The following is a 13,121-nucleotide window of genomic DNA, read 5'->3' as shown; positions in this document are numbered from 1 at the left end:
AGGAAGGTTAAAGCAAGATGAAGAAACAATGTGTTCACTACTCGATCCAGAACATGATCAGGAGTCATCATCACATGATGAAGAAGAAGAAGGAGAGGTGACTTCTCGACTTCGGACCTCAACCGAGCTACGGAATATGCGAAAAGATTTTACCCGTCAACCAGGGGAGCACATCATCACCTGGTTGCTCCGATGCTGGGACAATGGGGCCGATGGTCACGAACTAGAAGGTAGAGAAGCCAAGCAGTTGGGATCACTTGCTAAAGAAGGGGGAATTGACAAAGCAATTGCAAGAGAGAAAAAGTCCCTCAGTCTTTGGAGGTGGCTCTTGGCAGCTGTCAAAGAAAGGTCTCCATACAAGGACGATGTTATGAGTCGTTCGGCCAAGTGGACAACTATAGACAAAGGAAAAGAACTGTCGTGGTTTAACCCAACCAAACAGCTTGTTCACTTACTCCCAGTGAGTGGTGCCAGGCTGGAAGCAATCGAGGCCCACGTTAGTCCGCTCCCCCCCCCTTCCCCAGGGGTTGCCGCCCCCTTTCCCCGCTCCCAGAAGGGTGGGGAGGGGAATCGAAGGAATGCAACTCCCACGGGCTGAGATAAGAACAGTCTAGCAACTAATGTACAATACGAATCACCACCGCTACCACCAACGACAACAATGATAAGAGAAAATAGCAAAGGAAAGGAGTACAATACCACGCGCCGAACCACCAGTCCGACCTGGCCGACCCCCTCTCCTTCCGGGTATCTCCCAGTTCCCCCCTGGGCATGACGTGCTGTGGTATGGAATACCTCTTTGGTCAGTTTGGGTCAGGTGTCCTGTCTCTGCTTCCTCCCGGCCTCCCCTCCTCCCTGGCAGAGCATGAGACTCACAAAGTCCTTGGCCAAACCAAAACATCATTTTTATCAGCTTTGTTCCCAGCCCGAAAGTCAAAACACAGCACTGCACCAGCTACCAAGAAGGAGAAAAAAATGACTGCTGCTGCTAAACCCAGGACAAGGAGTCAGCGGCATTATGTATGGTGTGCCTCCAAGTCTCCCGATTGGAGGCCAAGGCGGACCACTGATGGCAGTCAATATGGCCAAGGCTAAGGTATTGTTTCAGGGAGTCCTTATATCTCTTCTTTGGGGCACCTCTCTTGCGGCTACCGGTGGCAAGTTCACCATAAAACACGATCTTGGGGAGGCGGTGATCCTTCATTCTAGAGACGTGCCCTGCCCAGCGCAGCTGCAATTTCAGCAATGTGGCCTCGATGCTGGTGACCCCTGCCTGTTCGAGGACAGTGACATTAGACACATAGTCAGTCCAATGGATGTTTAGAATTGTACGGAGGCAGCGCTGATGAAAGCGTTCCAGGAGTCGCAGGTGATGACGGTAGATGACCCGTGATTCAGACCCATATAAAAGAGTAGACAATACAATGGCTCTGTAGACACTGACCTTTGTACTTTTCTTCAGGTGTTTATTACACCAGACTCTTTTATGGAGTTTTCCAAAGGCTCTATATGCCTTTGCTATTCTGTTGTCTATCTCTTTGTCGATCGAGGCATCCGAGGAAATGATGCTTCCCAGATAGCTGAATTGCTGAACTGTCTTAAGCTCTGACTCGCCGATGGTAATATGGGGATGGCGATAATCTTCTTGCGGTGCAGGTTGGTAGAGGACTACTGTCTTCTTCAATCAGACTTCCAGCCCAAAAAACCTCAGCTGCCTCCGCAAACCAAGATGTTAAACGCTGCAGAGCTGCTTCTGTGTGGGCAACAAGGGCGGCATCATCAGCAAAGAGCAGTTCACGGACAAGATGGTTTAGGGTCTTAGTGTGGGCCTTCAGTCGCCTTGGATTGAATAGGCTACCATCGGTACGGTATCGAATATAAATGCCGTCTTGTTCGTCGAGGTCTGCTGTAGCCCTTTGGAGCATCATGCTGAAGAAGATTGTGAATAAGGTTGGTGCGAGAACGCAACCTTGTTTCACACCACTGGTTATTGGGAAAGGCTCAGAGAGTGCATCGCCATACCTGACTTGGCCTTGCTGATCCTACTGTAACAGAATAATCATTTTGAGGAACTTGGGGGGACAACCTAATCGCTCTAAGATCAGCCACAAGCCTTTCCTGATCACAGTGTCAAAAGCTTTGGTGAGGTCAACGAAAGTTACGTATAACCCCTTATTCTGTTCTCTACACTTTTCTTGCAATTGTCTGAGAACAAATACCATGTCTGTGGTACTTCTATTAGCCCTGAAACCACACTGACTTTCAGGTAGAAGTTCTTCTGCGATAGCAGGTACTAGTCTGTTCAATAGTATTCTTGCAAGAATTTTACCAGCAATGGAGAGCAGAGTTATACCACGGTAGTTTGAGCAGTCTGACTTGGCACCTTTTTTCTTATGCAGAGTGACGATGATTGCGTCACAAAAGTCTGACGGTATTTTGCCTTGTTCCCAACAGCACACAACTAGCTCATGAAATTTAGCGTGAAGTGCTTGGCCTCCATGCTGCTATATTTCAGGTGGGACTCCGTCAACCCCAGCTGCCTTGCCAGTTTTCACCTGCTGTATGGCCTTAAGAGTCTCTCCCATGGTAGGGGCTAAATCCAATTCGTTTTTCACCGGATGTTGCAGAATGTGCTGGATTCCTTCGCCTTGGACTACACGATTAGCACTAAAGAGGGTTTGAAAATGTTCAGACCAACGATTCAGGATGGAGTTTTTATCTGTAAGAAGCGTTTGGCCATCTGCACCAAGTAAGGGGCTTTGAACCTGGAATATGGGTCCATACACTGCCTTCAGAGCCTCATAGAATCCTCTGTGGTCACCCAAATCTGCACATAGTTGAGTCTTTTCTGCTAGGTTGACCCACCACTTGTTCTGGATGTCTCTAAGTTTCTGTTGGAGTTTGCTACATGCAAGACGAAAGGCTGCTTTTCTTACATGGCAGAGTGGCTGAGCGAGGTGTGCTTGATGAGCAGATCTCTTTTTTTTGTCAGCAGTTCCTGGACCTCCTGGTTGCTATCGTCAAACCAGTCTTTGTTTTTCTTTGAGGAGAACCCAATGGATTCTACGGAGGACTGCAGGATGCTGTTTTTGATATGTTGCTAAAGCGCTTCAGGAGAAGAATCTATAAGTTGGTCTTCAAGCCTAGTTTGAAGGTTAGCCTGAAAGCTGTCCCTCACTGCAGCTATTTGAAGATTATCAACATTGAGCCTCCTCCTTGGAATGCCGCCCCTCTTAGATTTGGTCTTGAAGTGGAAATTAAGTTTGCAACGCACAAGGCGGTGGTCTGTTTGGCATTCTGCACTAGGCATCACTCTGGTCTGGCAGACATCACGAATATTTCTCTGGCGTACTAAAACATAATCAGTAAGGTGCCAGTGTTTATATCGAGGATGCATCCAGGTTGTCTTCCAGCTGTCTTTCTGCTGGAAGATAGTGTTGGTGATGGTAAGCTGTTGCTCTGCACAGAACTCTAGTAAGAGACGACCGTTATCATTGCAGTTGCCAACACCGTGCTTGCCTAGTACTCCTTTCCAGGCTTCAAAGTTCTTTCCTACTCGGGCGTTGAAGTCACCAAGGATTATGATCTTATCTTCTATAGGAACTTTCTGAGTGAGGTGACACAGGTCGGAGTAGAATTTTTCTTTTTCTGCAGGGTCAGCTTGCAGAGTTGGAGCATATATGCTGAAAAGAACAACATGTTGCTTATTGTGTAGTGGAAGACGTAAGGAGATAATACGGTCGGAATGACCTATCGGCAAATTTTCAAGTTTAGATGCTATGGAGTTTTTAATCATGAAGCCGACTCCAGAAAGATGACTTTCAGTTTTGGGTTTGCCTGACCAGTAGAGTGTATAGCCAGCACCATGTTCTTTGAGGCTACCTTCCTCATGAAGGCGAACTTCACTGAGTGCAGCGATATCGATGTTAAGACGTGACAATTCATGGGCAATTAGCGCAGAACGGTGCTCAGGACGCCCACTGTTCACTGTATCAAGCATGGTTCTGATGTTCCAACATGCGAGTGTCAATCTGGACACACCTTTGGAGGCAGGTGTATGCCTTTGTCTCTTTGTTTTTAATTGACCGCAATAGAAGATGCCCGTTGGCCGCGGCTAGCCAACCAGGTGGAGGGGGAGATGAGCTTTGGTTAGGCCACCTTTTCTAGGCCTCTCTCCATATGGAGCAAGCAGTGCTGTCCTTGAAAAAGGCTGCTTGGTCATGAATTAAACTGTTTCTCTGTTTCTGAAGAATAAATATGATGTAAAATAGTGGCAGCTATCAAGAATTTGCTTTCGTTAAGCAGTAAATACAAAATACATAAAAAGATCTAGTCCACTTGCAGCAGTCACTCTCAGAAGATATCATGAAGGCCAAAATTCAAGCGGCAAGGAAATATTAGAGTTTTATATAGTCAGTAGTAAAACTTAGAAGAAAAGGGAGGAGGGCGAGAGAGTGAGACATTGATTTTCAAAAGAATATAATATACAGAATTTAGGGGGTTAATCCACTTAAATCCAAGCTCCAGGTTTAGCATTATATATGTTTTATACAGATAGACATTAAATCTATGAAAACCCTTACAAAACATGGAAAGTAAATACCATTGAAAACAAATGATGTTTTGGCATCGTCTACAATGCATGAGCAATCTACAGCATAAGGCCACTTTAAGCATGGATGAATTAACAAGATGAATCTTCATTGCCACCTCTGAAACACCAAGAAAAGCAAAAGCAACTAGGAAGAAATAATTTCCATTCTTTCTTTTTTTTTATTTTTTTTTATTTCTTATCAGCTCTACTCACAATTAATAATTTGAGTTGGTATACAGTGTAGTTTCATCTGTTTCTACAATTGTAGATAAGATGTGCAAAGATTCATAGTTAGGAAAGATTCACACGATTAGACAGAAAAAAAATGGACTTGAAGTTCCTGTTAAACTATTCATACTTGTGAGCAGTAAACAGCTGACATTTAAACTTTGAAGTATATATATGTACCCATAACTGCATTTTTAGATATTCATTAATATTCAAATCTGAAACATGGCATTTCTGAATACATTGCTTTGTATCATGATACACAATAAAAAGAATGGGAAAGAGGGAGGGGACTGGATGGAAAACACACACAGTCTGGAAAACGTAGCTGAATGACCACTTTGAGACTGGGGGAAACCACTCTGAGGTTGGGGAGTGGGGCTTCCTTTATTTTTTAGCTTTTTTTTCTTTTTACACAAAAAGGCCAATCTGATAGCTCTGCTTTACCTTTTTTTTTTTTGTTTTTTTCCTAAGAATCAGCAGATCAGTGAAGATACGGTAATTATTCTGATCTTCTGTTGTTGAATGATGTTAGCAACCACAAGGAATTATAGTTATGAATGCACATAAATTTAATATTCTGGGAAGAGCAAACATTTAAAAGAAATCATCTCAGCAGACAAAGAAAAAAGTTACAAGCTGTTAAGAGTTCCTCCGAGGAATCAAGACTGAAAGAAAATTTTTGGCTTTTTGAAATATGAAGAGTAATTGTGTGGTACTGCTGCACTTACAAATGAAAGTTTATTACTTCCAAGTGACTGTGGTTTAGGTCAAAATGGAAATGTATTTTAAGAAGATGGAGATGAAGTTGGCAAACAGCATAAAAATTTATATTCTAAGGATCTTAAAGAAAAAGAAACAAACAAACATAAATATAAACTGAGAACAAGCCATTCTGAAAACCATGAAAGCTAAAGAATTAGTGCAGATAATTGCTTCGTATAGAAGGTAGTTCCAAAATTACTCTTTAACTAGTTTATTTTCTTGTTATCATAATCAAGTCCTCAATAATGAAGTTGAAGACTAAGAAGAAATTAAAATACTTGTGGTTGTATTTGCTCTAAGACTGAAAATTAGTAACAGGTTTATAGCTGACCTTGAAGTTGCACGGGCCTGTAGAGAAGGATCATGAGGTAAATGCTAGCATGCAGGAACAATTTTCTCTTTGTAAATTTAGTTTGAAAATCATTCCAATGTAATTTTTGGAGAACAGATATTGTTATCTGTTTTGGTTTTGTTTGCAGTGAAGTTAGCATTATTTAATTGGAATCCAATAGGCTGAATTTCTTCGCTGTGACTGACAAATCCAGTATAAAAATGAGAATACTGTCGTCTTCTCTTTCCCAAATTTATTTTTTATTTCAGAAAAACAAGCCTTGTGATTAGATCTTTCAGATGTTTTCTGAGATCACAAAAAGAAGGCAAATTCATGCTAACTTTCTTGTTGCTTAATGTATGTGTGAGGTTTAGGTCTGTTTATCAGGATTTGTGACCTCCATCCTGCATTTGTAGCCATTGTGAATACATGAAAATTCATCCGCTGACACATAGAGGGTTAAAGCCTATATGAGGATCATCAATAATGTTTTCAAAAGGTCTGAAGAAGAGGTATTCAGTACTAGTGACCTTGAAATGCACATTATTCAGTAACAGTATTAAGTTCACAGTAGTGTTTAAGTACAGCAAGTAAGTACATTCCACTGCAGTTAATGTAACAGCATATATGACATAAGTAAAATACATGCTGGATCATAAAGTCCAGCTGAAGAAATGATCAGTTTCAATACTTTACACTGACCCCATGGTCCAACTGTTTCAGCTTCTTCATGGTAATTAAGCATGTATGTATTGTTATGAACAACACATTCTCTGTAGGCAAGTCTTTTAGGTTTACCCTCTGTATAAGAAGTACTGTATTTTCATTCAATTGGAATTTGAGAGAGAAAATCACATACTTATGACCTAGGAAAGGTAAATAATATGGATGTAAAAGTTTAGTAAGGATCACCTCCAGTTATAGAGATTATAATTTTCAACACTTTCAAATGAATTGGAACCATGTCTTAATGCATCCTGTCATCTCTGTGGTATTAATACAGGTTTAGGTACTCAGGGAGCCTTTTTATTAATGCTTTCAGATTTCCCTTTGATTTGAGGAGCAACACAAATATTTCATCATTGTTCATCAGTTTTTTCATTGCTTAGATGTTGGAAAGTTTATTCCTGTCTTAAAATATCTTTGAAGAGAGATTATCTTCATCTGAAAAGAAGCAGCCTAGAAGCACAAGCAAGCTTTGACAAACAAATAAGATTTTCCTTTTTACTGCCATTTGATAAGTGTTTTCTGCAACTTGTGTGTTTCTTTTCCTTTTTTTTTTCTTTTTTTTTTGTCCCACTGTATGAACACTATTCCCCCAGTTAGAAACAATATCATGTTCTCTTGGCTCACCACTTCTCTGTTACAATGGTTTTCCAGCACAAAACTGAGCAAGCCCTGTAGCCAGCTCAGGAAAAGTGTGCTTCCTGCTCTTCAGTGCTGTCTTGAAATTACAGAACACTTGAGTCTTGGGTTAAGCAGTAGCAGCAATTTTTCTCCTTCTTAGTAGCTGGTGCAATGCTGTGTTTTTGACTTTCAGCCTGGGAACTGCACTGGTAACACTGAAGTTTTTAGCTGCTGCTCAGTAGTGTTTACTCTGACCAAGGACTTTCTGAGTCTCATGTTCTGCCAATGAGGAGCGGAAGCCAGGAGGAAGCATAGACAAGACACCTGACCCAAACTAACCAAAGATGTATTCCATCACACAGCAGGTCATGCCCACTATATAAACTGGGGGCAGTTACCCAGAAGGCCCAGCTTGCTGGTCAGGTCAGGCTGGGTATAGGCAGGCAGGTGGTGAGAGGTTGTATTCTCTTTTCTTTTATTTCCCTTATCATCATTATTATTGGTGGTAACAGTGGCAGTTTTGTGTTATACCTTAGTTACTGAACTGTTCTTATCTCAACCCATAGGAGTTACATTCTTTCAGTTCTCCTCCCCAGCCCTCTGGGAGCAGGAGGAGGAATAAGTTGGGGAGTGAGTGAGCAACTGCATGAGTTCTGAGTGGTTCCAAGTTACTGGCTGGGCTTAAACCACGAAAACTTTACACACAGGAGTAGTCTAAATGACAGTGAGGTTTGGTGGTTGTTACTAGTTTCACTGCTTCTACGATCAGAAGTCTTAGATGTTCTGACATATCACATACCATAAAGCCAATGATGCTCACTCAACAATTCCTGCATGAAGCATGAAATATCAGGCCTTGAACAAATAACGTAAGTTTCTATACTGCAACAGTTAGAAAATACAGATCTCATCTAGTGTCTAACATATTCTTTAGAATTCATCTGCTAAGGGTACCATTACTTGGTATGTTAGAGAGCCATGATTTATGAGACAATTCTTTCTGATCACTTTGACTTTTATTTCTGATAAATAGAAAAGAGCTTCTTTAAGAATTTAAAACTTTCTATAACTGCTTACCATGTGCACACCTAAACTGATGCTACATTTTAGTCACAGATACGGCAGTGGATGATGGAATCACAGAAGTGGGATCATATTAGCACATGCCCAAAGGGTTTTTTAAAAAGTATTGAATCAATAAATGGGGGCTGCAATGTCTTGAGATGTGTTTTTCTCTATCATGATAAACTGTGCTCTGGTCTGGGAACTCAATTTCCACTGCCACATTTTAACAATTTGATCTATGTTTCCATGCCTGTTTGCAGTCATCTTTGGTCTCTGGTGATGAAATGGAGTGACTGAGAAAACAGACTAAGTTATGTAAGAAAGAAATAGCAGATCCTAAACTAGGATTAGTACAATTCAAGACCTCAAATCCATAAAGGAACATTTACTTCCTAACCAGCAGTTACATGTAGGTTTTATTTAAACTTTCTATATTTTTCATTTTTCTCAGCTGTGAACACAAGAACTGGATAAAGTATTCCAATAGCAGTCATGACAGAAACACACACAAATACCAATTTAAACTACCTACTTTATATATGCATACTGATATTACATTATTCCAAGTACTGTTTTGGAGGAAGACCTGGGAGTCTCAGTTTAGTGCCTCCTGCCTGGAGAACACTGTTCACATTTGTCGTGGTTTAACCAATGCCAGACAGCTTGTCCACTCACCCCCCCCCCCTTCTTGCCCTCCCCTATTCTCGGAGGGACGGAGAGGAGACTCAAAAAGAATGCAACTCCCACGGGTTGAGATAAGAACAGTTTAGTAACTAAGGTATAACACAAATCACTACTGCTACCACCAGTAATAGTAATGATAAAGGAAATAACAAGGGAAGAGAATACAACACCCCATCACCAGGTGACCGATAACTCGCCCCCCAGCCCGACCAAGCACCGACCGATACCTCCTCCAACCCTGCAGTCCACCTAGCCCTTCTGGGTAACTCCCAGTTACCTCCTGGGCATGACGTGTTGGTATGGAATACTTCTTTGGTCAGTTTGGGTCAGGTGTCCTGTCTCTGCTTCCTCCCGGCTTCCCCTCCTCCCTGGCAGAGCATGAGGCTCACAAAGTCCTTGGCCAAACCAAAACATCATTGTTTTTCAGCTCTGTTCCCAGCTGAAAGTCAAAACACAGCACTGCACCAGCTACCAAGAAAGAGAAAAATGACTGCTACTGCTAAACCCAGGACAACATTCTTGTTCTCTATTAATTCCTTTCTATTCGTTGATAATAATATATTTCATTTAGTTATGCCAGCTAACCAAGAATACAGATGATTTCCTATCAGGGACCTCTCTTTCTTATTAAACTTCAGTATCATTTTCAAAACTCAGCTATGATAAGCTATGCCTCTTCCAAGCATTTATTAAATATCACTTAGGCCAGGGTGTAATTACTTTTGTGTCCATTCAAGAAATACAGCAGGTCAGTTTGTGATATTTTTTTCAGATCTATTACCTTGCTATTTAATGTGTACACGATTGTGTGTTATTCCTCTCTCTAAATTAAAATGTTGTGAGGCAAAAGATAGCATCTTATGGAAATGTAACATTAAACCTGCTGTTTTTTTTAAGAAAATCTGTAATTTTATAAAACAGGATATCTAGTTTTCTCATTTCATAGTGGGTTATCATGTATAGCAACCAAGTTTTTCAAACTCTTTTCTGTTAATCCTTGCGAATTCTATATACTGCCCTCCTTTAACTTTTTAGTTACTATGTACAGAAGCAGGCATCTAGTTTCTGCTAGGGTTGACTCTGACATATGTCCTTCCCAAATATAAAATAAGAGCAGCTATTGAATATTTTAGTTTGCTGTATGTTATTACCAACTTTTTTTTCCACTCAGTGCTGTATTACTGTAGTATTATACTATACTAGTATGACTGTGAAAATTCTTTACTTTTAAACAGTTTCACAAAGACCTCTTTTTTATTTTTTCCTTCCTTTCTCCATTTTTTATTATCTAGTTCTTGCCCATTACATTCGGCACTATGATTTTCATTTTTTCTGTTTGCTTGTTATGAATTTCCTTCTATTTCTACTCTTAACCAATACATAGTTTAAAAAATATGACTGCTGTCAAATTTTTCCTTCTATATAATAAAATGGTCTTAATATGATTCCCAAAAATCATTTACATTTTCCTCTTCAGTACTTTTTCTCTGTATTATTTAGCATATAGTGCTTTTTTTCATAATGAAATCATACCTACTCTAAAATTTTGCTGTGACTTCAGTAGCCTCTTTTGACTGATGAAGATGAAATCTAAAATTTTTAGAAATTCTAGTGACATTAAACTATTGTTAAACTTCCTAAGAAGGCTCTCAAATTGAAGTCCTCTATGATATCAGGTGGGTGAGGTTTTGGGGGTTTTACGGGTTAGAGGTTTTTTTTTTCAGTGTTTTTTTTTGTGTTGTGTGGGGTTTTTTTTGTGTTTTTGGTGTTGTTTTGTTTTTTTTTTCTAAACATAACAATTATATCCTTAGGGAGCTAATCATCTTTCAGCTTCACTCAGAAGAGGGCCTTTTTCATAAAATGTCACCTGATTTTGTTTTCATCCACTTACATAGACCAATCCTGCTGAACGCTAACCATTCTACAATTCTAGTCACAAGAATCATACCATGGAGCTTCATAAATGTCAGATTTGTCAAATATGTACTCATAAATGAGCAACTTCTCAGGCTTTGGATTACAGTCACCCCAAAAATTCCACTGATGAGTTATGGCTGCAGTTACATAATCTTTTTGTCAAAATCTTGAACTAAACCTTTTTGCATTTTGTTTTGATGTCTTCTATCTCAACAAAGCATTTCAATACGAAACTAGAGTTGGTTAAAAAGGCAGCCTTGGGTAGTAATATTATGCCATTCCTTTCTGATACAGTTTAAACAATGTTTTGCAGTCTTCTCTTGATAACAGACTTCTCACTGGGCTTCCTGTGAGCCCAGGACTCCCCCTTTCTCTTTGTTGCATTGAAGCTACATGTCATTTCAAGACTGGCAGTAATTATTTTTTTTTCCTATGCTGCCTGAATCTCCCAATAATATAAGTCTAAAAAGCATTTGAAACTGTCATAAGAGTATCTAAGTAGACTCTTAAAACCACATTTTCTTCAGTCCATTTTGTCCTAAAGTGTCTTTCTTTGCTTTCATATTTGTTTTTGAGGCTTAAAGTTTGACCTTTTTGCGCTGTAGCCTATATATTCATTTCCACAGGGCAAGTCAGTCTGTTTGCAGCCCATTTTTATCTCTCTGTGTTGATCCAGCCAAATATACACTTGCTGTAAGGTTTATGAAACCAGAATGCCAGTTTTCAGCAAGAGCAAATGAGAATTCAATGGACCAAATCAATAATCCCGAACACAGATATTTGTTTGATAAATTGGTGACTGTGACAATAAGTGGGCACAACAATAATTTTTTATGTACGTTGGTAGACTATCTTATGAACTTAATCATAATGTCTCAAATAATGATACAGTATGTCCATTCCTTTTTATCAATCCACTTACATATATTATAATTATCGGTGTGTTATTTGTACTACAATTAAGCCAAAAGCAAATTCGACACCCTATTATGTTTAGTATTTCTACAGGATAATGCTGGAGCCTTTACTGACTGCGTACTTGCTCAATTTGGAATTCTATCATCCCTTTTAGCTAATTAATAATACAAGGGATCTCGTCATGCTTAAGGCATGGAGAATAACTGTTGATGAAATGTCACCATTTAAAATGTCAGCTGCAAATGTCTTTGGTGATACACTTCTAATAGTCTGTCCACTGCAGGAGCAGTAAGCTGGAAAAGGGATGACTTGACATCATGACCTGCTGGGAAAAGGGGGGTCTAGATTACTAAGTCAGAAACTTTTCCTTTATCAGAATTTTCCAATCAATGTCAGCTCTAAATAAAAAAAAACACTGCTTCTTAAACATTCTTTACCAAATGGAAAGAGTTTGTGGAGAAATAGAAAAAGCCTCCAAAGCTGTAAAGAAAAAATACTTACCAAATAGGTATTAAGACCTACACAACATGTACATTAGAGCCTAACAATGCAGTAACGTGGATCAGAATAGAAAATGGTGTCCAGGAGCAAAAAACACTACTAGCCGTCATTGCCAGAGAAGATATGTACATCTCATTATACCTGCAAAAGAAACATGGATTTGTAATAACCATAATAAGTGAACCATAAAATATACAAACAGAAATCTCTGCTCTTCTTTCTGTCAGGCATAACACCAGTGGTCAAACTTCAACAAATCAGGCCTTGATCCAAAAAGATTCTTTCAAATTTTGGTTAGTTTAAACATGTCTGTAGTTTAGTTAGTGACATCTCTGACTACACTATTTTTTTTAATGTTGGAGGACATGACTGTGTGAGCTTAATTTAATTTCTGGAAGTAAAAAGACATTTCATATGATGGTGGAAGAAAGTTTACTTACAGGCCTGTCAATTGCTCTTATCTGAAGAGGATAGAAAGTGAAATAGAACAAGCTCTTCCCATCAGTAAATGGCAGCCAGGTTATGAGACAGCTTGTCAGAGATGACAGGATATCTTACAGCTCATAATATGAAAATAGAGAATTGTCCGTCTTCATCGAATTAGTAGAAAATTTATACTGTCCCATTCCAGATGGAATTGTACTTATTCTGCCAAGGTAGGGGAATTTTAAAGCACCCTTAGAGAAGAAATCAGAGGCACTTATTATAAGTACCCATTGCCAATAAAAAACTGTTCTTCATTTCATTTGCTCTTTGTCTTAAACAAAACCA

General features: G+C 39.6%; 1 long non-coding RNA gene across 1 annotated transcript in view; it reads right to left on the bottom strand.

The window, feature by feature from the left end:
* Positions 1-12,460, bottom strand: part of LOC133207714 (uncharacterized) — a 45,078-nt gene extending 32,618 nt beyond the window's left edge. Inside the window, exon 1 of the long non-coding RNA XR_009724136.1 lies at positions 12,351-12,460. This is a non-coding gene — a long non-coding RNA (uncharacterized LOC133207714). The remainder of the gene's footprint in view (positions 1-12,350) is intronic.
* Positions 12,461-13,121: the final 661 nt, after the last annotated feature.

Source organism: Neopsephotus bourkii, unplaced genomic scaffold (genome assembly GCF_033783945.1).
Source record: "Neopsephotus bourkii isolate Nb327-2 ecotype Australia unplaced genomic scaffold, CSIRO-AGI_Nbou_v1 NB_33, whole genome shotgun sequence".
Classification (NCBI taxonomy): Eukaryota; Metazoa; Chordata; class Aves; order Psittaciformes; family Psittacidae; genus Neopsephotus; species Neopsephotus bourkii.
Note: the sequence above shows the minus strand (reverse complement) of the source record. Positions and strands in the feature narration are given on the sequence as shown.